The 24,710-nt window shown below is 34.9% G+C and overlaps 1 non-coding gene across 1 annotated transcript; it reads right to left on the reverse strand.

Annotated features, from left to right (window-relative positions):
- Window positions 1–7,894: 7,894 nt before the first annotated feature.
- LOC128282875 (small nucleolar RNA R71) lies at window positions 7,895–8,001 on the reverse strand. Its single transcript, XR_008273227.1, has one exon. It is a non-coding gene; the product is annotated as a small nucleolar RNA R71 (small nucleolar RNA).
- Window positions 8,002–24,710: the final 16,709 nt, after the last annotated feature.

Here is a 24,710-nt window from a genome sequence, read left to right on the forward strand (position 1 = left end):
AGCTACCACTAGATATAATATTCTTTTGGCACAGGACTTATGGCCTAATGAACCTCTACGATCGCCGGAGTATCCTCCTCCACTCTCGAACCGATCACACTCCAAAACTCTAGTTCAAGGAATTCATCATACAGGAAGTTTCACTTCTCTCCCCATCTTATTTTTATATTCTAATATCTATCTTGGTACATTGAGGGTAATGTACATCTTAAGTGTGGGGGGGCATTCATTCATTATCAAAAAAATCCCTGAATAACCATCTTGTTCTCTTGAAAAACTCTCATATCATATTTAGGATAAATTTTAATTGATTTATGATTTTGATTGATATATCTTGAATTAATACATAGGGATTTATGCATTGATTGTTTAAACTTTAAGACATTAGAGAATCAGGCATGATGAGTTGATTTTTAAGAATTTAAAATTATAGGTTGTTTCCCCAAGTCTAGGTATTACTTTGAATTGGAATTCACGAGTCTAAACATCAAAAAGCCATAATTTTTGTGAGATTTTTAAGCCTTTTGAGCATCTATTAATCCTTTCATGCCCACTTTTATTATTGCTTTGAGTGCGTCAGTATTGAACTGTTATTCTAGAACTTGCTTGATTATGCATGTCGAGACCACACCAATTGATTTCATATGTCAAAATGATTAAGGCACTTAGGATTAACCCACTCATGCCATTAAAAGCGTACCTCCACAATTAACCCTTAGTAAACCCCCTTGAGCCTAACAAGCCATTTCTTGTATTACCCTTAATATTAACCTTTAACCCATTATTGTTGAAATCCCCTAAATTAATCCCTATTTTTGTTGAGATTTGAGTTGAATGGATTGCCTAGCTATGTTTTGTTCTTAATAGCTAGTCTATATTATTTTAACTTGTTCTTAAAAAAAAAAACCATGTATACATATCTGTAATTTCATATTCTGAGAAGAAGCTCTATTGTACGCAAGTAAAGATTAACTCTTTTTCTAGTTAGGAAATTTTTCAATTCAATTTTGATTCTAACCCTTTCTTTCAGCTTGTGACCACACCCCTCTAACCAAGCCTCACTACAAACCTCTAAAGACCTTTTGATTGATGTATCATCTTAAATTATAGTGGTGGAGATTTGATTTTCATTCAATCCTATGGTAATGACTTTTCATTATTGACTATTGAGTGCTTCATTTATTGTCCTTAAACACCTTGAGTGATTTGAGTGAATCTTTAGTGAGGATGTGAAACTCTGTGATATTCTGAATCAAAGGTAATTACTTAGATGCGGAGAAACACCTATGTTTGCATGATTAAATACTCAACTTGGAATGTTTGAAACTTTTATGTTCTTTTTAGTTGAATTCTCAATGTATAATTACCTATGGATTATTCTGAGATATTATCGATAGAAATTATAAGTTGAGAAGAATTTATTTTGATTATGAGTTGAGAATTTTGCTTGAGGACAAGCAAATGCTTAAGTGTGGGGGTAATTGATAAATCGTAATTTATACATATTTTTACCCCATGTTTAACGCATTTTATGGATGATTTTTCATTAGAATTGGTGAATTCGATGCTTCTAATGCTTTAATTTCATGTTTTATACTTAAGAGAGCATAGGAGAGCGAAAGGAACGAGAAACGGGCCAAAAACAGAGAAAATAGGCCAACATATGAAATCAACACGGCCTGGACCTCCTCACACGGGCAGACCACACGACCGTGTCAATCTGGCAGAATTGAATCACGACTCACATGGGTATAGCACATGGCCTGGAGTAATATCCCAAGTTGAGTCCAATTCGAAAAAGGCTAATTTTGAGGGCCTCTAGGCATTCCAAAGCCTATAAATACACCCTAGAGGAGGAAGAAAAGGGGGACGGAGAATAGGGGGTAATAAATTACTCCAAGGAAGCCGATTGATCCACCTCAGAAGCCGGATTCATCATCAAGACTGAAGATCTCTCCTCAATTTCCCTTCAGGAGTTTTGGGTTTTCTTTATGTTTTATATTTTTTATTCTTCTGAGATGTTTTCTTATTTAATTATGAACTAAAACCCCTAAATACCTAAGGGGAATGAAACCTAAGACGAATCTTGTTATTATTTTCTGAATCGTATGATAAATATTTAAGTTGTTCTTAATTATGTGTTCTTAATTCTTGTTTTAATATCCCAGGATACTGATTCAAGACAAGCTCTTATTCAGAGGAGGAATAGACCCTATCTAAGAGTACATTTGTCATAATTAAGTGGAGTTGATTGTGCACCTAAAAATAGGGTGACAAGATTTTGCCAGATTAGGGTGAAACCTAATAAGGGGATCTATAGATAGAGTTAATGCAACTCTAGAGTGTTAATTAGAGAAAAGTCTCGGTTATTCAATCTAGGGATTAGACGTTATTAGTTTTGAATAGGGATAATAACATAACTTAGGGATCTCTACGGAACAAGTTGAATGAATAAATCGTCCGATTCGGAGCCAGAAAAACAAGTAAGGTTTAGGTGGATTTTTCCTTAGGTATTGTCTCAAGTCAATCGATTTTCCCAAAAGCAATTCCCCAATTCTTTTCTCTGTGCGTTCTTAGTCTAGATAATTAGTTAGTTAAAACAAAAACCTTTTTATTCTTAGGCTAGATAATAAGAAGACAGTCATTACTAGTACTTTTAGTTCCTTCGGGTTCGACAATCCGGTCTTGCTAAAACTATACTATTGTTCGATAGGTACACTTGCCTACATCACGATAATAGTTAGTTCAAGAACGAGTAATTATAAATATTTAAAACCTATCATGAAACCTCGCGATCAATCAAATTATTCACTTTGGTCTTTTGTGATTTATCAATCATTCCTATTTCAAAGGGCATTACAGACAAAATACTTTTGGTTCGCCACTCATGCTAGAGCATTTTTGTTTCATTTTTCTTACCATGTTACTATACTGGGTTCACCACAACACCTCTTATAGAGCCTTTCTTTCAGAGTTCGCTATACTTAGCATACCTTCAAAAGACTTTGTACATCATTTATTAGAGTTTGCTATAGGTTCCCTTCTTTTCGTTTAGAGTTTGCCACAGAGGCTTTCTTTTTTAGAGATAGCCTTAAGGGCTTCTTTATCTGGAAGTTGCCACAAAGACATCATTTTCATTAAGTACTCTCCATAAAAGCTTTCTTTCTAGAGTTTCGCCATAAAGGTGTCCCTTAAAAGATTCGCCAAAAAAGCTTACCCTTTCAAAGTTTTGTCACAAAGGCATCCTTTGCATCAAATACTTGCCACAAAGGCTTTTCTATCTAGAATTATGCCAAAAAGGCATTCCTTAATATTCAATACTTGCAGCAAAGGCTTTCTTGTCCAGAGTTGTGCCACAAAGGCATTCTTTAATATCCAATACTTACCATAAAGGCTTACCTGTCTAGAGTTGTGTTGCAAAGGCATTCTTTAATATCCAATAGTCGCTACAAAGGCTTTAGGCGTTCCTTAATATCCAGTACTCGCCATAAAGGCTTTCCTATCCAGAGTTGTGCCATAAAGGCATTCCTTAATATTCACTACTCGCCACAAAGGCTTTCCTGTCTAGAGTTGTGTCACAAAGGCATTCCTTAATATCTAGTACTCACCAGAAAAGCTTTCCTATCTAGACTTGTACCACAAAGGCATTCCTTAATATCCAGTACTTGCCACAAAGGCTTTCCTGTCCATAGTTGTGCCACAAAGGCATTCCTTAATATCAAGTACTCACCACAAAGGCTTTACCATCCAGAGTTGTGTCATAAAGGTATTCTTTAATATCCAGTACTCACCATAAAGGTTTTGTTGTCTAGAGTTGTTCCACAAAGGCATTCTTTAATATTCAGAACTCACCACCAAGGCTTTCCCATCTAGAGTTTTGCCACAAAGGCTTTTTCTTTCCTGGTTATTTAGGCGATAGGGATTTGCTTAGACTCACACTTAGTAAGGTTTTCTCTTCATTGTCTTGGCACACACAAGGGACCGCATTAGCTAATAACCTTCTTTAAATTCTTGCATATGATACCAGAACCCATTAGTTATGGTCTTACATGATATAGTCTTTCTTCCATATGATGCTATAAACCACTAGTTACGGTCTTACTCGATATGGTCCTTTAGTGCCATGCCCATGGACTTGTCTTTTCAGATATTCGTGTTTTTAGTCCCAACGAAACCCTTTGATAATTCTAGAGACAGATGTAGATTCATCACGCATCGACTCACTCATGTCAGGCGCTTTTATGATTACTAGACACATTTCTTAACATATTTTCATGACACATACACTTACATAACCATTACTTATTAATCTTTAGATTCATGTCCTAAACATTTAACCTTCAAGCAACATGCTTTCCATAAATGCAAGTTCATAGGTCTTTACGCTTTAGGCTTTAGGTTACTCAGTACAAAAATATCTTGATGGCATGCAATGCATATAAGAGTCAGTTTACGGACTCACTTGACTTTCATGAACAACAGCTTGATCCTTAAGTTTGTACATCTATTTGCGGACCCTTAAAAGTCACACAGGTGAAATACAACCTCATTCGTAAACTCTGGAATTTAGTTTTAGCATAATAAGAAATTCTTGATTAGCCTCTAGAGCAAGGCAACAATAGTTTTATTTTCAAATAGAATGGAGGAGATAACATACTTTCCTTCTAAACTAAGTTGCAATATTTTATAGAGAAAACCCATGCTCTCTTCGAAGAACTTAACACATGTCATTAACTTTCAAGGTTGTTCTTATTGCTGGTTTACAACTGTAGAGAAGCGTATTTTAGAATCCAAAATCATTTCATATCTGTGATTTGACTCGTTGTTCCACCTACGTAACTTATATGTAAGCTAGACAAATTGGGCATGCCTTGACTTAGGTGAGGTCTCTTACAACCCAAGAATTATTTAATATCTTTGCCAACCTTTTGTTCTACGTATACACACTCTTTTGGGAAGACATACCTTACTCTAAATTATGCTATTACCTATGCGCCCTATGAGTGCGTCGGAGATGAAAATTGGGTGGATAGGATCGTGCCAATCAGATTTCATTTGGGCTACTTACTCAGACTTAGGACCTGCCAAGTCTAGGTGTTACAAAGTCATTTAATGAAAAAGCTTGGGAAACAGTTGTTGCTGGATGGGAGTATCCTTTCACTAAGGTTGAAGGAATCAAGATGCCTAAGTCTAACTTGGATTGGACAATTAAAGAGGAGAAGCTTGCCAATACTAACTTAAAGGCTCTCTATGTAATTTTCTATGGGATAGATCCTCAAGAATTCAAAAGAATCTCCAAATGCACTATTGCCAATAAAGTCTAGGATATCCTTAAAGAAGCTCATAAAGGCACTAATATTGTGAACCAAATGAATCTACAGATGCTCACAACTAAACTTGAAACTAGAAGATGTAAGAGAATGATACAATTTAAGAGTTTTATGTAGAACTCTATGATATAAATCCAATTAGGCTTTTGCCCTTGGAGATGAGTATTCAAATTTAAAACTAGTCAGAAAGGTTCTCCAATCCTGGCCTGAAAGATTCATTATCAAATTAATAGTTATCGAGGAAGAAAAAAACATGGATACAATACGTATTAATGAGTTGATTAGATCAAACCTTTGAGATCGATCTAGATGAAACAAATAGGAACAAGAACAAAGAAGAAAACAGTATTGCCTTACAAGTAATAGAAGCAGTACCCACTAATCACAACACTGCTATAGAAAAGTTATAGGAATAGGTAGTGTTTGATCTATCGTAATTCGGTCTAGTAGATTAAATTAGTTTTCGCACTTTAGGAGCTTAAACATAAGCATTTTACTTATGTTTTAATTACATTTCAACAAGTTCAGTGAAGTGTAATAAAATTTGTTATTCGAGTCTTTTATTGACCGTAGAGGCCGAATGAGGCCTAAAGGGGAGCTAATATACTTTGTGAGTGTGTATGAAACCATTAGAAGGCGTATGAACTTAACACTGGTCGCTAGGTTGCAACATGGAGCATGCGATGTCACAACATAGGGAGTAGAATAAGGAAAGTCCAAGACTGCCTTCAATGTCACGACAGAGCCTGAGGATGTCACGACATACCCCTAAAGACACCCTGAAGTTAAGTATACTACCCTCGATGTTGTGACACAAAACTTGGTGTGTTGCGACATTGCCTCTGTATGAGAAATTAATATGATCTAGGGACATTTTAGGTCTGCACAATCCAACTTTAACCTAAGGAACATCAACTGACCTAGGGTTAAGGACGATGACCATCCTAAGTCTATAGATAGGCTCAGCTAACACGTGTTATATATACCTCTTTCTATTATATAATTTTCATTTTAGTTTTAGTCCTTAGTTTTTCCTTTCTCTTAGGTTTTAGACTTTATTTTCATTCCTATTATTTACTTTAGAGAAGAAATAAGATTTTAAAGTTATTCTCAAACTCTATGAGGATTTTGCATTTCTTGTTTATTCTTTCATTCAAGTTTATACGATTTACTAGATCTATGAGGTATGAATAATTAACTATTTGTAGGGATTCCTTAGTGTAACAGCTGTCCAAGAGAGGAAGAACCTAAACCTTAGGCCTGAAAACCCTAAGAATTAACCCAAAATTGGTATGGCCTATCCGTGAACACTTTAACCCTGAGTCGATCTAGACTGTGAGGTTAAAAGATAAGTAGTCATTTTCGACTAAGTATTTCAGTGGATGTACCAAAAGATCCTTGTAGGGTATTGAGTAGTTGATTGAACAAAAAAGCCTGAGACAAAAGTTGATTATGATTACTAAAGTGAGCTAATCACCTATGTCCAAATTTGATATTTACTTATTTGATTTCTTACTTTCCATTCATTCAGTTACTTTTATTTCTTTTATTATTATTTTATTATAATAAAAAAACTCCTCTTTTATCTCTTCATACTATAAACTGATTAGAGTATTAATTAGATCTATTTATGCCTAAGTTAAGATTAATTTAAATACTTGCCTTTTTTGGATACAACCCCCGGGGTACTCACCTACTGCATTGTAACTATATAACAACCTAACCCGTATACTTGTGGATACTGTTTTTCCATTTCTTTTGTGTAGGATTTTTACTCTAGACGTTGGTACGTTCGGAAGCGGTCAAGTTGTTGGCGCTGTTGCCGAGGAGGCAATGTCACTATATTAGTTTTAATTTTTTCATTTTAATAGAATAAGTAGGAAATTTTAAGGTTAGAGCTGCAAATTTAATTTAATTTTATACTAATTCTATCTTTTTGGGTTCGTGTATGACTCGTAGTAAGGGGACACCTATAGAGCCAGCCACTAATCCTAAAAGAATTATCTAAAGGAATCATTGATAGCAACAGCAGCAACAGATGCAGAACCCATAACCTGTTGTGGGAAATGTACCTAGTAAAAATCCGCTATTCTACGAATCCAATGTTAACCCACCAAACTTACCACCACTACCACCAAAATTACCCGTAAATCTAAACATGCCACGTAATGAGAGGACTCTAAGAGAATATACACTTCCAAATCTAGATATGGTTCAAAGGAGCATAACGAGGCCAGCTATCATGACCGATAATTTCAAGATTAAGCCAGCTATGATCCAGAACAATTTGCAGTTTCGCAGAACAATGACAGATAATCTGAGTCAGCATTTAAAATGATTCCTCCAGCTTTATGATACCTTCAAATACTAAACGGTCACTTATAATGCTATTCGTCTTTGGTTGTTCTCCTTTTCATTAATCAATAACGTTTTTTCTTGGCTAGATTTGCAGGCACCATCAATCACGACATGGGATGAACTTGTAGGGAAATTCCTACAAAAGTACATGGGATGAACTCGTAGGCAAATTCCTACAAAAGTTCTTCCCCATCAGCAAAACAGTCTAATTAAGAAGGGAAATTTTGATGTTCAAGTAGTTAGAAAGAGAAAGCCTTCATGAAGCATGTGAGCATTTCAAGATGTTGATTCAGAAGTGCCTACACTATGGATAACCTAAGTGGTTACGAATGCAAACTTTTTATAATGGGTTTTATGTGCATTCAAGGTCAGGATTAGATGGAGTAGCAAGAGGAGCCTTGATGAATAGAACGTACGAGGATGCATACGAATTAATAGAAAGTATGACAATGAACTCTTTCCACTGTCCAATTAAACATCATACATATGACCAAAGACTGTCTACAGTGAAGGTTGTCCAAGAAGATGACGGATACCAACAATTATTGGACAAAATCAACCGAATAGAGGTTAAAAAGGGTGTATCAGATACCTATGGAGGAACCGCTCTTCCCCTATATTAGTAATCATATCGAGGATATGAACTACGTCAAAAATTGGGGTGGAAACCCTTATTCAAATACATACAATCCCGGATGGAGAGATCACCCGAACCTGAGAAGGGAAGGAAACCAATAAGGAGGTAATAGCTTGGATGAAGTTAAAAATAATAATTTTTAACCTACTTATTTGTAGAAACCTCAGGATAGGGCAAACCCGAGTGACCATATTGTATGTAGTCAACATTTGGATAGAATCGAGAGGGAGATGTAGTTAATAAGGATAGACGTGAAGCAGGTGCAGTTTGAGTGCACCAACTTAATAAGAAATTGACTAAACTTCAAGAACAAATGAGACAATTGATGAACATGATGGGTGACATCAAAAGAAAAATTGAAACAGGTATTCCCAGCAATATAGAAAATAATCCTCATAGGGAAGGGAAGCAGAATGTGAAAGCAAAAGCGCTCCGATTGCGAAAAGTACTGAGTAGCCCAGAAAACCCCACTCATGAGGTAAATATGGAGAATACTGGTGATATTCAAGAAAGACCTTTAGTGGCTAAAGATGAACCAGAGTCAGAGGAGGTAATTACATTGGCAGGTGAGCCAAAAAAAAAAAAAACTAAAGATTCTGCCATTGCAAAGATACCATTCCCTTTCAACACTAGAAAAAAAAAGCAAAAGTAGGATGAGGACAAATTTGTAAGGTTCCTGAACTTGCTCAAAATGTTAAATGTTAACTTGCCTTTAATTGAATTAATTGAGAAAGTTCCTAAATACGCCAAGTTTTTAAAGGAAATTATGTTTAGACGTAGGAAAATTGAGGTAGGCAAATAGGTTAATATAAATGCTTCTTGTATTATGATTATCTTGAGACAGGTTCCCCAAAAATTGAAAGACCTGAGAAGTTTTATTATTCCCATAGAGATAGGGAGCATTCATTTTAATAGAGCTTTGTGTAACCTATAAGCTAGTATTAATTTAATGCCTGTATCTATTTTTTGAAAAATTCAGCTTAGGGGACCTCAAAAGTACCCAGATAACAATACAACTGGCTGACAAATCCTCAGTACATCCAAAATGAGTATTAGAGGATGTGTTAGTCAAAGTACACAGCTTTATTGTCCTAGCAGATTTTGAAGAAGATTGAGAGATACTGATCTTATTAGGTAAACTTTTTCTAGCCATCTTTAGGTCCACCATTGATTTAGAAAAAAATAAATTAACCATGAAAATCAATGGTGAGACTAAAACTTTTGAATTTGGTTATCAACCAAGCTAGGAAAGTAGGAAGAAATTAGGGGAGCACTGCAAGGAATTATTTGTTTTTAACACTCCCAATTCGAGGGACATACTTCTTTTAATGCATGTAGGTCGAAAAATAGGTTTAAGTAAAGGGATAAATGAGAAAAGGTGGAATGACATGACGGATGATAGACTAATACTGATAGAATTGAATAATCGTCCACCTGTGAATTAATGATACTATCGGATGAATACACAGTAAGCCTTAAATTTTTATTTGAATTGATGTTTAACTTTTGTAAATTATTGTATTTTTAGCTAACTGTTTAGCATAGATTTTAATTTTCATTAACTTTATGTTTTATAGAAACCGTAACACTCTATAAATTGGAATTTTGGGTGAAAACAAAGCCAGTGTGGCAACACGATAGCCCCATGTTGCAAGAGCAAAGGCAGAATCGAAGGAATTAAGGAAATCATTTCGACGTCGCAACATGGACTTTGTGTGTCGCGACACCGAAGCCAGTGTACTCAAGAATCTAAAGGACTAGAGTGTATTGCAACATCAACCTCAATATTGAAACAATGGTAATCTGATAGTTGATTATAATTACCAAAGCGGGTTAATCACCCATGTCCAGATTTGATATTTACTTCCTTATTTGATTTCTTGCTTTCCATTCATTTAGTTACTTTTATTATTCTTTTATTATAATCCAAAAACTCCTTTTTTATAACTTCATACTGTAAACTGATTAGAGTATTAATTAGATCTATTTTTGTTTAAGTTAAGATTAATTTAAATACTTACCTCTCTTGGGTATGGTCCTCGGGGTACTCATCTACTCCATTGTAAATATACTACAACCTGACTTGTATACTTGTGGATACCATTTTCCATATATTTTGTGCAAGATTTTTACTCTGGACATTGGTACATCCAGAGGCGGTCAAGTTGTTGACTCAAAACTTCAACAAGGCTTTTAAATAAAGCATTTTAGAAGAAGCCAAAAGTTTGAAACTTTTAGGAATACCAAAAAAGGAAGTCTACAAGAGTTGTCATTAGTGAAGAAGTAGCTAAGGAAATGAAGAAGGGGATCTAATATCATGAATGTCATGGATTTGGAATTACATAGGCTGAATTTTCAAACACTTTGAATAAAAATAAGTCCTTTTGTGTTACATGGAAAAAAAGATTCCACGAGTAACTTAAATTTCAATGAAGAACATCTAAGTAATTACGTTGAGTTCACGTCTAAGGTAAACATAGTTGCTAAATCTTAGAGTAACAATTGATGAAGCATCTGAAGCAAAATCCAATGTTGAGTTCTTGAAGACCTATAAAAAATGTTTGATAAGTGGGAAATGTTGTGTAATGTCAACTATAGAATGATAACTAAGAACAACTAGTTAAAAAAAGAAAATTCAAAGGTGATCAACCAAGTGGAAGCGAAAGAGTCTCAACTTGTTATTGAAATAGTAAGTTCGGATAAGACTTAGAAAGAGCTTGAGTCAATAAAGCAGATGTTCAAGAAATTCAATGCCAAAAGTGTAAAACATGATGAAACTATAGTTGTAAGAAGGCGGAGCCATAAAAAAAAAAGAGGATAAAGTTATGTTGAGGAAAAATCTAAAATTGTTGTTAAAGGTCCTATTGTCTTTGTCAAAACTACAATTGATTGTCAGGGAGAAATCTCAAAATGACCTACTGTTATCATTTGTATTTATCATGGTACATTATGTCACATTAGACAAGATGCTTTAAGATGCTTCATGATTTAAGAAGAAAGTATGAAATGCAATATCAAGTATCCACTAGTTTCAACACTACTTCGAAAAAGAAGAGAATTATTTTCTAGAGAAAGAATGATAAAAAAATATTTGTTTATTGCTCATTAATCTTTGAAGACCACTGTAGATCATGTATGGTATTTCACCATTGGATGTTCTTGCCATATTATTAGTAATGCTAATTGTTTTTCTACATTTGATGAAAGCCATGGAGGTCATGTAACATTTGGTGATTGAAAGAAAGGTAAATTTCTTGGCAATGGGATTTTTAATGTTCTTGAATTACTTGAAATGAAAAATGTATTTCTTGTTGATGGATTAAAGGAAAATTTGATAAGCATCAGCCAGTTATGTGATCAACAAATACTTGTCAACTTCACCAAAGACAAGTGTTTTGTTACCATCAAACAAGGAGACAATGTCATGAAAGGAGTATGAACCCTGGAAAATTGCTATAGGTTATTCAACCACCACGATACAGTAAAATTGGTATCTCTAAACTAGAATTGTAGTATGAAAAGCTTAGGCACGTTCAGTACATGGGGCTCAAATGCCTAGTTAGATATGGAATAGTACGAGGAATAACCAAGTTAGGAGGAGTAGTACCAAAGGTTTGTGGAAATTTTCTCTAACGAAAGCAACATAGGAAGTCCCACAAGTAGTTAAAGTTGGTCCAAAGCACTACTCCATTAGAGTTTCTCCATATGGACCTAACTGAACCAATGCAAACTTAAAGTAGATGGTAAGAAATACATTATTGCCTATGTTGATGATTATTTTAGATTATTGGATCTCAACGGAATGTGCAAGTGTACACAGTTGTTATCAAGTAATAAGTAAAAAAGTTATTGTCTTTCCAAGGACTGTATATGTTAATCAAATAATTGCAAAATTATGAATTTACAAGTTGGTAAGAAAAACACAATATTTTGGGGGTGATGAATGTTAAATTAAGTTAAATTAACTAAATATAAATTAAGCTAAATGCAATGAAAAGCAACAGATGCAATAAGATGGTTTAGCAGCAGTTTCACAAGTTTAACAACAATAACATGAATAAACTAGAATAATTACAACATTTGACTCAAGTCATTTTTCTAACAATGTTCCAGAAAAATTCCATAGCAACCCAGTCATTCATTAACTTTGAATCTAATATAAGTTCTTCCAAAATCTTATACTTAGAAAAACATGTATATTTCTATGTCCATATTTAAATAAGGATTCCTTAGAATTTATGTGAAGTAACAGGGACTGGTTAGGTTTGAAGCAATTTAATCACACAAATCTAAAAGTTATGTTAGGTAATAGAGATCTTTCGAGTTATTATGAACCTTTAATTTAATCAGGGTTTGCAACCCAAATTTCAAGCAAATTAATTCTTTTCAGCAACAATCTTCAAGCTAGGTCAAGGCAATATTTTTTAGCCCAATTCTTCCTCTAGCCCTCCACATGAAGTAGACTATAGCTCATTTGCATGTGAATTTTTATTGATTCCCACGTGAATTAATTCAATGGTCTAACTGCAGCAAATTGAGTAAAAATTAACATGTAGCATAAAATAGAAAAATTATGTAAAATTAATACTAAATTATATAAAATTACAAACTTTACTAAAATTATGCCCAATGTCTAAATATGAACTAAAATGACTCAATTAGCTATCCACATGCTTAAAATTTGCATGATTTATGAGTAAAAATGTGTTAAACAAACCTATATAAATTAGACGTCTCAATTACCTGGGTGAGATTTCTTAGGAAAAAAATCAAATGGTTTTGGTGAGTTAAAAACTTTAAGTAGAAGGCTGATAAATCAGAAGGGAGCACCATTGGTACAAATATGAGGATTAAAAGTAATCATGGTGGAGAATTTGAAAATGAGAAGTTTTTAGAATTTTATGATGAAGAGGGCATAAAGCACGAATTTTCTACTGTAAAAAGACTCTATAGCAAAATGGTGTAGTCGAGAGAAAGAATAGAACTATTCAAGAAATTGCTCGAGTTCTATTGAACAGTAAGAACATTCCACATAAATTCTAGGCTGAGGTTGTCAACACAATTGTGTATGTTATCAATAGAGTTCACTTGAGACCTAAGATATGCATGAATCACTATGAAATGTGGAAAAGGAGGAAACCAAATATCAAGTACTTGCATGTATTTAGGAGTATTTGCTATATTTTTAAAGATAGAAAGTATCAAGAAAAGTTTAGCTTCAAGAATGATGAAGAGATTTTCCTAGGCTACTTAGATTCAAGTAAGGCTTTTTGAGTATACAAAAAGAAAATTTAGAAGGTAATGGAGTTTATTAATGTTGTTATTAATAATGAATCTGTTAAGAAGGGTGAAAATTTGAATATGAATATGTGGCACAACTAGTGCTTGAACTAGTGCCCATTACTCCAAACACTGAGTAAACAACTGGTAAACTTGAATGAGGAAGTCATGAGGTTGAGGAATCCAGTAGAGAGGAAGATCCAAACCATGATGTTGAGCAGTTATGACCACATTCCAAATTTAGGAAGAGCCATTCTATTAGTGATGTGATTGGTGATCTCAATGATGAGGTCAAGACTAGAGGAAAACCAATGACCAAACTAAAAGGATATGTTGAGGTTTGCTTGTTACATGTATCAAGCTGAACCAAAGAAGGTAGAAAAAACACTAAAAGATAAGGATTGCATCTAGGTTATGTAGGAAGAACTCCAGAAGTCCGATCAAAATAAAGTCTAGCAAATAGATTTTCAAGAACAAGACAAATAAAAATGTGATCATAACTCACAATAAGACATGAATGGTGGCTTAAGGGTACAAACAAGTTGAGAAAATTGAATTCAATGAAACATTTGCCCTTGTTGCACGATTGGAGGCCATTCAATTGTTGCTAGTAGTGATCACTCACTGTCACGTGTGAAATGATATGTGAATTATGCAAGTATACATGAATCAAGTAATAAAGTGATAAGTGAGTATCGATCCCACGAGAATCAAATTGAGGTACAAAAGTGGTCAAGTTATTTTAATAAAATGCAATTGATCGTGATTTTCGTGATAGGTTTTAAATATTTATAATGAATCTTTCTTGAAACTAACTATTATCACGATGTAGGCAAGTGTACCAATCGAACAGTAGTATAGTTTTAACGAGACCGGATTGTCAAACCCAAAGGAACTAAAAATACTAGTAATGACTGTCTTTTTATTATATAGCCTAAGAATAAGGGGGTTTTGTTTTAACTAACTAATTAACTAAACTAAGAATTCACAGAGAATGAAATTGAGAGATTACTTTTGGAAAACGATTGAATTAAGACAATACCTAAGGAAAAATCCACCTAGACTTCACTTGTTATTCTGACTCTGAATTGGACGATTTATTCATTTAACTTGTTCCGTAGAGATCCCTAAGTTATGTTATTATCCTATTCAAGACTAATAACGTCTAATCCCTAGACTGAATAATTGAGACTTTTCCCTAATTAACACCCTAGGGTTGCATTAACTCGACCTATGGATCCCCTTATTAGGTTTCACCCTAATCCGGCAAAATCTTGTCACCCTATCTCTAGGCGCGCAATCAACTCCGCTTAATTATGACAATTGTACTCTTAGACAGGGTCTATTCCTCCTCTGAATAAGAGTTTATCTTGAATCAGTATCCTGGGATATCAAAACAAGAATTAAGAACACATAATTAAGAACAAGTTAAATATTTATCATACAATTCAGAAAATAATAACAAGATTTGTCTTAGGTTTCATTCCCCTTAGGTATTTAGGGGATTTAGTTCAAAACTAAAAAGGAAAACATCTCAACAGAATAATGAATACAAAACATAAAGAAAACCCAAAACTCCTAAAGGGAAATTGAGGGGAGATCTTCAATCTTGATGATGAATCCGACTTCTGAGATGGATCAATTGGCTTCCTTCGAGTAATTCCTTCCTTCCTCCCTGTGCCTCTCTTTTTCCTCTTCCTCTATGGTGTATTTATAGGCTTTGGAATGCCTAAAAACCTTCAAAATTGGCCTTTTCTGAATTGGACTAAACTTGGGCTTGGCAGGGACACGCCCGTGTGCGATTACTTCAGGCCGTGCTCGAGCCTGTTAGAATGACACGACTGTGTGGTCTGCCCGTGTGAGGAAGTCCAGGCCGTGTTGATTTCTTACTTTGGCCCATTTTCTCCATTTTTGGCTCGTTTCTCATTCTTTTCGCTCTCCTATGCTCACCTGAGCATAAAACATGAAATTAAAGCATTAAGAGCATCGAATTCACCAATTCTAAGGAAAAATCATCCATAAAATGTGTTAAGAATAGGGTAAAAATATGTATAAATTACGGTTTATCAAATGCCCCCACACTTAAGCATTTGCTTGTCCTCAAGCAAAATCCTCAACTCATAATCAAAACAAATTCTTCTCAACTTATAATCTCTATCGATAATATATCAAAATGATCCATAGGTAATCATCTATTGAGAATTTGACTAAAAGAACATTAGAGCTTCAGGCATTCCAAGTTGAGTATTTAATCATGCAAAACTTAGGCATCACCCCTTATCTAAGTGGTTACCTTGATTCGAAATCTCACGGAGTTTAACATTCTCACTAAAGTTCACTCAAATCACTCAAGGTGTTTAAGGACAATAAATGAAACACTCAATATTCAATAATGAAAAGTCATTACCATAGGCTTGCATGAAAATCAAATCTCCACCACTATAAATTGAGATGAAACATCAATCAAAAGGTCTTTAGAGAGTTGTAATGTTGCTTTGGTTAGAGGGTGTGGTCACAAGCTGAAAGAAAGGGTTAGAATCAAGATTGAATTAAATATTGCCTAGCTAGAAAAAATGGTTAGTCCTCAATTGTGTACAACAGAGCTTTTTCGCAGAATATGGAATTTTTAACTTTTTAGCTCAGAAGATCACTACTACTAAAATGTATACATGATATATATATTTAAGAACAATTCAAATTAAAAAGTAGAATAAAACATAGCTAAGCAATTATTCCAATTCAAATCTCGAAAAAAATGGGGATCAAATTAATTTAGGGGATTTCAACAATAATGAGTTATGGGTTAATATTAAGGGTAAATCAATGAATGGGTTCTTAGGCTCAAGGAGGTTCACTAAGGGTTAATTGTGAAGGTAGGCTTTTCATGGCATTAGTAGGTTAATCCTAAGTGCCTTTATCATTTTGACGTATCAAATCAAATGGTGTGGTCTTGACATGCATAATCAAGCAAGTTCTAGAATAAAAGTTCAATACTGACGCACTCAAAGCAATAATAAAAGTGAGCATGAAAGAATTAATAGATGCTCAAAAGGCTCAAAAATCTCACAATAATTATGGCTCTTTGATGTTTAAAACTTGTGAATTCCAACTCAAAGTAATACCTAAACTTTGGGGAAATAACCTAAAATTTTAAATTCTCAAAAATAAACTTATCACGCTTGCTTCCCTAATGTCTTAAAGTTTAAAAACTCAGTGCATGAATACCTATGTTTTAATTCAAAATATATTAGTAAAAATCACAAATCAATCAAAATTTATCCTAAACATGATATGAGGGCTTTTCAAGAGAACAAGGCAATCATTCAGGGACTTTTCTGATAGTGAAATGAATACCCCCCACACTTAAGATGTACATTGTCCTCAATGTACAAAGATAGATATTTTGGAAAAGGTAAGTGTAAGTTCATAAGATAGGGAGAAAAGTGAAACTTCCTGAGTTAAAAAATGGATGAAATTCCTAGATTAGCACGAGCGAGTTGTTGGAAATAAAGCTGGAGGACAACATGATTCTGAAGGACAAAAAGAGAATTGAAGGACTAATTTGATAGTAATCATAAAGATAAGCCGTATTTAAAAACAAAAGAATCTTCAAAAATTAATAAAATAAAAATAAAATAAGATAGATAATATAATTTTTTCAAGTGGCACGGCCGGTTCACACGCCCGTGTGGATTGTGTCCCGCCCGTGTTTGTCGTAAAGTGAGATGTCGTCATATGACCCTCGGGCACGCCCGTATGTCTAGGCTGTGTGGCTACATGATCATGTTACACGACCATGTGTGATGTGGTTCGCTTCTCCCACGGTCGTTTAGCTCTGCGCACACCCGTGTTATTTTGACAATGTTGTCCACGGGTGCTAGACACGGGCGTGTCGCACGTCCGTGTTCATTTGGCAGATTTGACCATGGCCAGGTCACATGCCCATGGCCACTTATCGCATCCCGTGTTAGGGAAGATAACTTTTAGCCTATTTTAGCACGACCGTATTTTACGGCTGTGTTTCTGTCCATGGTTGTCACACGACCTTAAGCACGACCATGTTATCAGCTATGTGGAGTTAGGAACCTGTGCTCAAAGACTCTGTTAGTGACCTAAATGTTTAAAAATTGAAATTAAAATAATTTAAAACTGTTAGTACTCGGGTTGCCTCCCGAGAAGCGCTTGTTTATAGTCAAAGCTCGACTATTACCTTGTTGGTTTATTCAGGGCGGTTCGTGGAGTCGTAGCTCCTCTCCATCGTCTTTAAAATTCTCACCATTATAAAGTTTGAGACTATGTCCATTTACTTTGAAAGTACTATGTGATGGGTAACTTACCTCTATTGTGCCATATGGAAGAACAGATTGAATTACGAAAGGTCCTGACCATCGTGATTTAAGTTTCCCAGGAAACAATTTGAGTTTTGAGTTGTATAGTAGGACAAGATCTCCAACTTCAAATTGTTTTTGTTGCTTTAAACGAGTGTCATGATGCCGCTTTGTTGCCTCCTTGTATAGGCATGAGTTTTCGTATGCATTGGCTCCCCACTCATCAAGTTCATTCAGCTGCATCAACCTATTTTTTCCTGCAAGTTCAGGATCAAGGTTTAGAAATTTAATAGTCCCAAAAGTTTTATGCTCTAGTTCGAATGGTAGATGACAACTTTTTCCTTAAACAAGTCTGTAAGGTGATGTCGCTATGGGGGCCTTAATAGTTGTTTTGTAAGCCCATAAGGCATCATCTACTTTCATTGCCTAATTTTTTTTGTTTGATTATACTGTTTTTTCAAGGATCCGTTTGATCTCTCAGTTTGCCACTTCAACTTGTCTATTAGTTTGAGGATGGTATGGGGTGGCTGTTCTATGATGAACTCCATATTTCTTAAGAGTTTTTTCAAATTGGGTATTACAAAAATGAGTGCCCCTATCACTGATAATTGCTCTAGGTGTTCCGAATCTCGAGAAGAGTTTCTTAAGGAAACGAACTACCACTCTAGCATCATTAGTAGATAGAGCTTGGGCTTCCACCTATTTGGACATATAATCAACTGCTACTAAGATGTATTTATTCCCAAATGAACTGGGGAATGGGCCCATGAAATTGATACCCCAAACGTCAAATATTTCACATGAAAGCATATAGTTTTGAGGCATTTCATCATGTTTAGATATGTTACCTGTCCGTTGGCATTTGTCACATGAAGTAACATACCTGTTAGCATCTTTGAATAACGAGGGCCAATAAAAACCTGATTCAAGTATTTTATGTGCAATCTTAGTTCCACTATAGTGTCCTCCAGTTGGCTCTGAGTGGCAATGTTCCAATATTTTTGATGTTTCTAATCTTGTAACGCATCTTCTAATGACTTGATCTGCATATCTGCGAAAAAGAAAGGGGTCGTCCCAAAAGTAGTTTTTCATATCATTAAAGAATCGCTTCTTTTGCTGGTGTGTTAACCCTTTTGGGATAATGTTAGCGGCTAAAAAATTCGCAATGTCTACAAACCAAGGTACCTCGGAGTCAGATATAGCAAAAAATTGTTCTTCAGGAAATGAATCATTTATTTCACTTTCATCTAGCCCTTTGGCATTGAAGTTCTCAAGCCTGGACAAATGATCGGCCGCGAGATTTTCAGCTCCTTTCTTATCCTGAATTTCCAAGCCAAATTCCTACAATAGGAGAATCCATCGAATGAGTCGAGGTTTTGCATCAGTTTTAGTTAAAAGGTAGTGAAGGGCGGAATGGTCAGTGTAAACAACAACTTTAGACAATATGAGATATGATCAAATATCAAATGCAAATACCACAGTTAGTAATTCTTCTTCTATACTAGTATAATTATCTTGTGCAGCTGTCAAAGTTTTGCTAGCATAATAGATAGGTTGAAAATGCTTGTCTCTTCGCTGTCCCAATACTGCACCTACTGTAAAATCACCCGCATCACAGATTAATTCAAATGGTAAGTTCCAATCAGGTGCAATTATGATTGGAGCATTTGTGACAGTCCTAATTTTGACCCTATTCGGATGTGGTTTCGGGACCACAAAATCGAGTCATAAAATTTATGAAACTAATTTTTATATCTTCTATGTGTGATAGAGCATGTGTGAAAAATTTGATGTTTTATTTTAGTCAAATGAATGGGAATTTCACTTGAAAGGACTTAGTTGAGAAAATTAGAAAATATGTTAGGTAAATGTGTGAGGACCAAAAAAATTTCAAAGAATAGAAGTTTGGGTTTGCATGGCAAAATGCCCAATATGCATTAAGTGGCCGGCCAAGCAATGATGTTCCTCCACTAAGTTTAATTTAATCATAATATTATATTGATAAATGATTATAATATCATAAATAATATGAATAAAAAAATAAATAAAAGAAGAAATTAAAAATAAGTGTTCATCTTCTTCTTCTTGCAAAAACCTAAACCAAATGAAAGAAAAAGAGAAATTTCACTAAAGTAATTCGGCACCCTCTTTTACTAGTTGGAGTTAGAGATCAAGATCAAAGGGAGCCAAGTTCGGCCAAAGGAAAAGCGAAAGCTGTTGAGTAGCTGATCGGAGTTGTTCATCCGACTAAAAAGGTAAGTTCCTAAGTAATTTAGGTTACGATTAATAATGCACATAAATGACACAAAATAGGTTGGATAAGAAGCCATGGTATTTATGAGTTTTTGAAAACCGAATGTGAGATTTATTGACCTATTTATGATAGTGTGGTAGCTATAGATAAGAAATTTCAGCACTATGTGTGCAAGGTTATGCGGCACTATATGTGCAAAAATTAAGTGGCACTATGTGTGCGAGACTACATGGCACTCTGTGTGTGAGGAAACGTGGCACTATGTGTGCGAATAAGTAAGAGCTGTGACAGCCCTAAATTGACACTAGTCAGAAAGTGGTTTCGGGACCGCTAAACCGAGTCACCGAAGTATTTGAATATGATATTTATTGTCTAAAATATGTGAATATGAATGTGTGAAAGTTTTAAGCTTCGATTTAGTCGATTGCATGTGAATTTAATTAATAGGACTTATGTGTGACACTTTTAAAAGGTGATAGGTTAATCTATAAGGACCTATTAATTCATGTTATAAAAATGATGGGTTTGCATGTCAAATTTCCATTTATAATAAGTAGTGGCCGGCCATGGTATGGGTCATTGATGATAATATGTATTTTCTATTAGCATTATTAGTTTACAAAATAAAATAAGGAATTAAGAATAATAAAACATGTGGTAAATGGGAGGAGAAACCAAAGTTTTCATCTTTGCTCCTCATTATCGTGACTAGGAGAGAACAAGCTTGGAAAAATTCAGCTATGGTGGTTAGCTAAATCAAGGTAAGTTCAAGGATGATTCTTGGATTTCTAGCATTTTTTTGAGTTAGTCATTAAGCTCCTTGCTTAGCCCATGTCCAAATTTTGAATCTTGTTGGTAACATGAGTAATCGGTTAAGAGAAAATGTTCAAGAAATGGTTGTTGTTCATGTTATTTGGATGAAAAGAAAAAATTGGTAGTTAGGTGAAGTAGAGTCTAACAAATGAGCACATATGTGCATTAGTTGCTAGATGGAGAAAAATCGGCTAGCAAGTTGAGTACTAAGGCGAATATGATTTTGGATATTATTGGGCAATGTATGTGTTTTGAATTGATGGAATGGAAAGGATGCTTTAATTGTGTTATGAACAATTATATGTTAAATTAAGGTTTGCTAAGCTAGCTATTAAGGTGAAGTGCAAATGTTAGTATTTGATTGCTAGTGTATATATGTGTAATAGTCGAAATGAAGATGCTTGATGTCATGAATAAATGTTGTTTATATGTTTGGGAATTGAGTAAAAATTTGATGTTTAATCACTTAAGGATTCGGCATTGTTTAAGATAATTTACTTAAAATGTGATTTTGAATGTTATGAGTATTGGGATGTAAGTATATGTGTGTGCTTGGTCATAGGAGTTTGCTATGAAATTTTGTTTGGTTGAGTGATGAATGGCCGAATGAACTATAGGCTAGGGTGGATAAATTTTTGTACATAAGTAGTGTGTGTGACTATCGGTTAATGAATATTCGGCATAATGGGGTTTATGAGTAAATGGCATAATATATATATATATATGTGTGTGTGAATATGTGGTAGTGCATAAAACAAGAAATCGATTAAATTGGGATGGTCACACATAGGTATATTCGGCTTGTAGTTTTATAAATGTGATATGAGTATTTTGTTTGTAAATGAGTAGTAAATATGTTAAGAATGGTTCTAAAATGTATATGGATGCCGTGTGATTGTGTTTGATTGGGAAGTAAATTGTTTGATTTAGCTCAAGAGCTTAGAGGATCAAAGTTGGATAAGGGAAAGGAAAAAGTGATCGAATAGCCGTTGAAATCGTTTGACAACATCCGAGGTAAGTTTTGAGTAATGAAACTTAGTTTATGATTTGATTAAGTCATGACATATAAGCATAACAAATAAACGGTGATATAATGATTCTACTTGAATTGTATATTGAGGTGATTAGTTTATACCTATGACGGGTAGCCGAATGTGTATAGAGATCATGTTATAAAGAAAATCAAAATCATGCTCTTTGTATGTGGCTATTGAGCCGAAAATGGTAATGGTTGATAAGCGTCTTGTGTTTGAATTCTAGTTATGATAATGAAATATGGATGTGTGATGATTTATTGGTATATGTGCTTGATTATTCGGATGATATCCGAGCTAAGTCCCGAAGGTATTTGTGCAAGTTACTATATCCGGGCTAAGTCCAGAAGGCATTTGTGCGAGTAGTTGCTATACCTGGGCTAAGTACCGAAGGCATTTGTGCTAGTGACTATATCCGGGCTAAGTCCTGAAGGCATTCATGCTAGTGACTATATCTGGGCTAAGACCAAGGCATTTGTGCGAAGTTGCTATATCCGCTAAATCCGAAGATACTTGGGTTTGGAAGCGAGCGATCTTGCTGTAATAATTTCAATTAATACGCTCATAAAATACAAACGATAAGGTATGTTTCAGATATGCATCGGAAAGGTTGATTCCTTTTAAATAGTACTCGCTCAATTGATTAACGAGCTTAGGCCTCTAGTTAGGTTTGATACCACGTGTATGAATATATTGGTTGAAGCGTGAAGAAATTATGATTTTGAGAATGTGCATATATGAAATTATTCATTTAGTCATATGAATGCTATACTTTAGTCGTAAATAATTTCGTTACTCAAAACTTACTAAGCATTAAATGCTTATTCCGTTTCTTTAATTCTCTGTTTTATAGATTTTTGTTAAATCACTATCGGACTCGGGATTGTCGAAGTCGAAGTCGTCCACACTATCTAAGCCCTTTTGGTACTCTTTTAGTTAAACGTTGATAATGGCATGTATAGGACTAACCTTTGTTGTTAATCAAGTACCTTTGGTAATGTGTATATATTCGGATAGCCATGCGAAAATGGCTTAAATATTTTGAGCATAGTATTAAAATCATTTTGTATATATATGGTTATTGAGAGGTGTGGAAATTCTTGGCAATGATTAGCCATTGGAATGGTTAATCACGATCATATTTGGTGCTATGTATGTCAAATGGCTAGTTGAATCATGGAAACTATGAAATAGGTGAAATTTACCTTAAAATAGATGCTGACAGCAGTAGTGATGTGAGTTTGAAAATTCACTAAAAATAGTAGGAACGTAACTAAATAATGAATAAATTATGTAATCTAACCTTGATGAGTCTATTTTCATATGGAAGAAGCAAAACGACCATATGAGTCGTATTTTATGAGATGTTTAAGTTTTCGTGAAACAGAGCCAGAACGGTTACTGGATCCCCTGTACTGACTTTGGAAATTTACCATAAATTAACCAGAAATAATTAGAAGTCATGCTTTATATTTACAGATTCCTTTTTGAGTCTAGCTTCATTAGAAACAAACGGCATATGTATTGAAGCCCGGTACAGGGAGATATCTAAGTCGTAATGCATGAAGGTCAGAGTAGTCAAACCCTGAAATAGGGGAGACTTTAACTAATAAACTGTACTAATTGGCCTGACCAAAAATTCTAGAAAACAATCTGTAGATAGATATATGAGTCTAGTTTCAGGGAAAATTTACGGAATCAGTTTTCGAGTTTTGGAACTCGAGATATGATTTTTAAGGTGACAGTGACGCATTTAGCCAGCTTGTCTGGAAATTTTAAAATGAACTGTGTAAATAAATGAATTAAGTTCGTTAACACCTCGTGTTCGACTCCGGAAACGGTCTCGGGTACGGGGCGTTACAATTTTATTGGTATCAGAGCTATGGTTTAGTCGATTCTAGGACTACCGTAATACGCGGGTCTAGCTATACATGCCATTGTGTGTCTATTTGATAGTGTGGTGATTTCTGACAGTTAAAAATGTGTTTGTTTATAGTAATGGATCCCGATCCCAACCGAGCGGTATCTGATGATCTTGAGAGTGTAGCGCCTACTCCCGCACAAGGGACAGCGCCGGTGGACTCTCAACCTATTGCTAGAAATCAGAATGACGAAGCTAGACAGGCTTTTTATAGCGTAATGAATGATTGGTTCAACCAATACATTCGAACTAATACGGCGTTCCACAACCCCCATTTCCGACTAATACAACCCCTGCACCTGCGATACCTCCGGTAACTGACCAGATAAGGTTAAATAAGCCCCCAGTTGATAGAATCCGAAAACACGGGGCTACTGAATTTAAAGCTACTGACAGCGACGATGCCGAGCAAGCTGAATTTTGGTTGGACAACACTATTCGGGTACTTGATGAACTATCTTGCACACTCGATGAATGCCTAAAGTGTACGATCTCCTTGCTACGTGATTACGCCTACTATTGGTGGAATCGTTGATTTCTGTTAGCCCGAGAGCAAGTAACTTGGGAGTTTTTCGAACCGAGTTTGAAAAAAGTATATTAGCCGAGATTCATTGATCAAAAGCGAAAAGAATTTCTTGAACTTAAACAAGGTTCCATGTCGGTTCATCGATTATGAGCGAAAGTTTGTAAGGCTTAGCGATGAGCGAGAATGCATTTCTTGAAGTCGTGATGTGTAAACGTTTGAAGATGGGTGA

The sequence above is a fragment of the Gossypium arboreum genome, chromosome 10, assembly GCF_025698485.1.
Source record: "Gossypium arboreum isolate Shixiya-1 chromosome 10, ASM2569848v2, whole genome shotgun sequence".
NCBI classification, from domain to species: Eukaryota; Viridiplantae; Streptophyta; class Magnoliopsida; order Malvales; family Malvaceae; genus Gossypium; species Gossypium arboreum.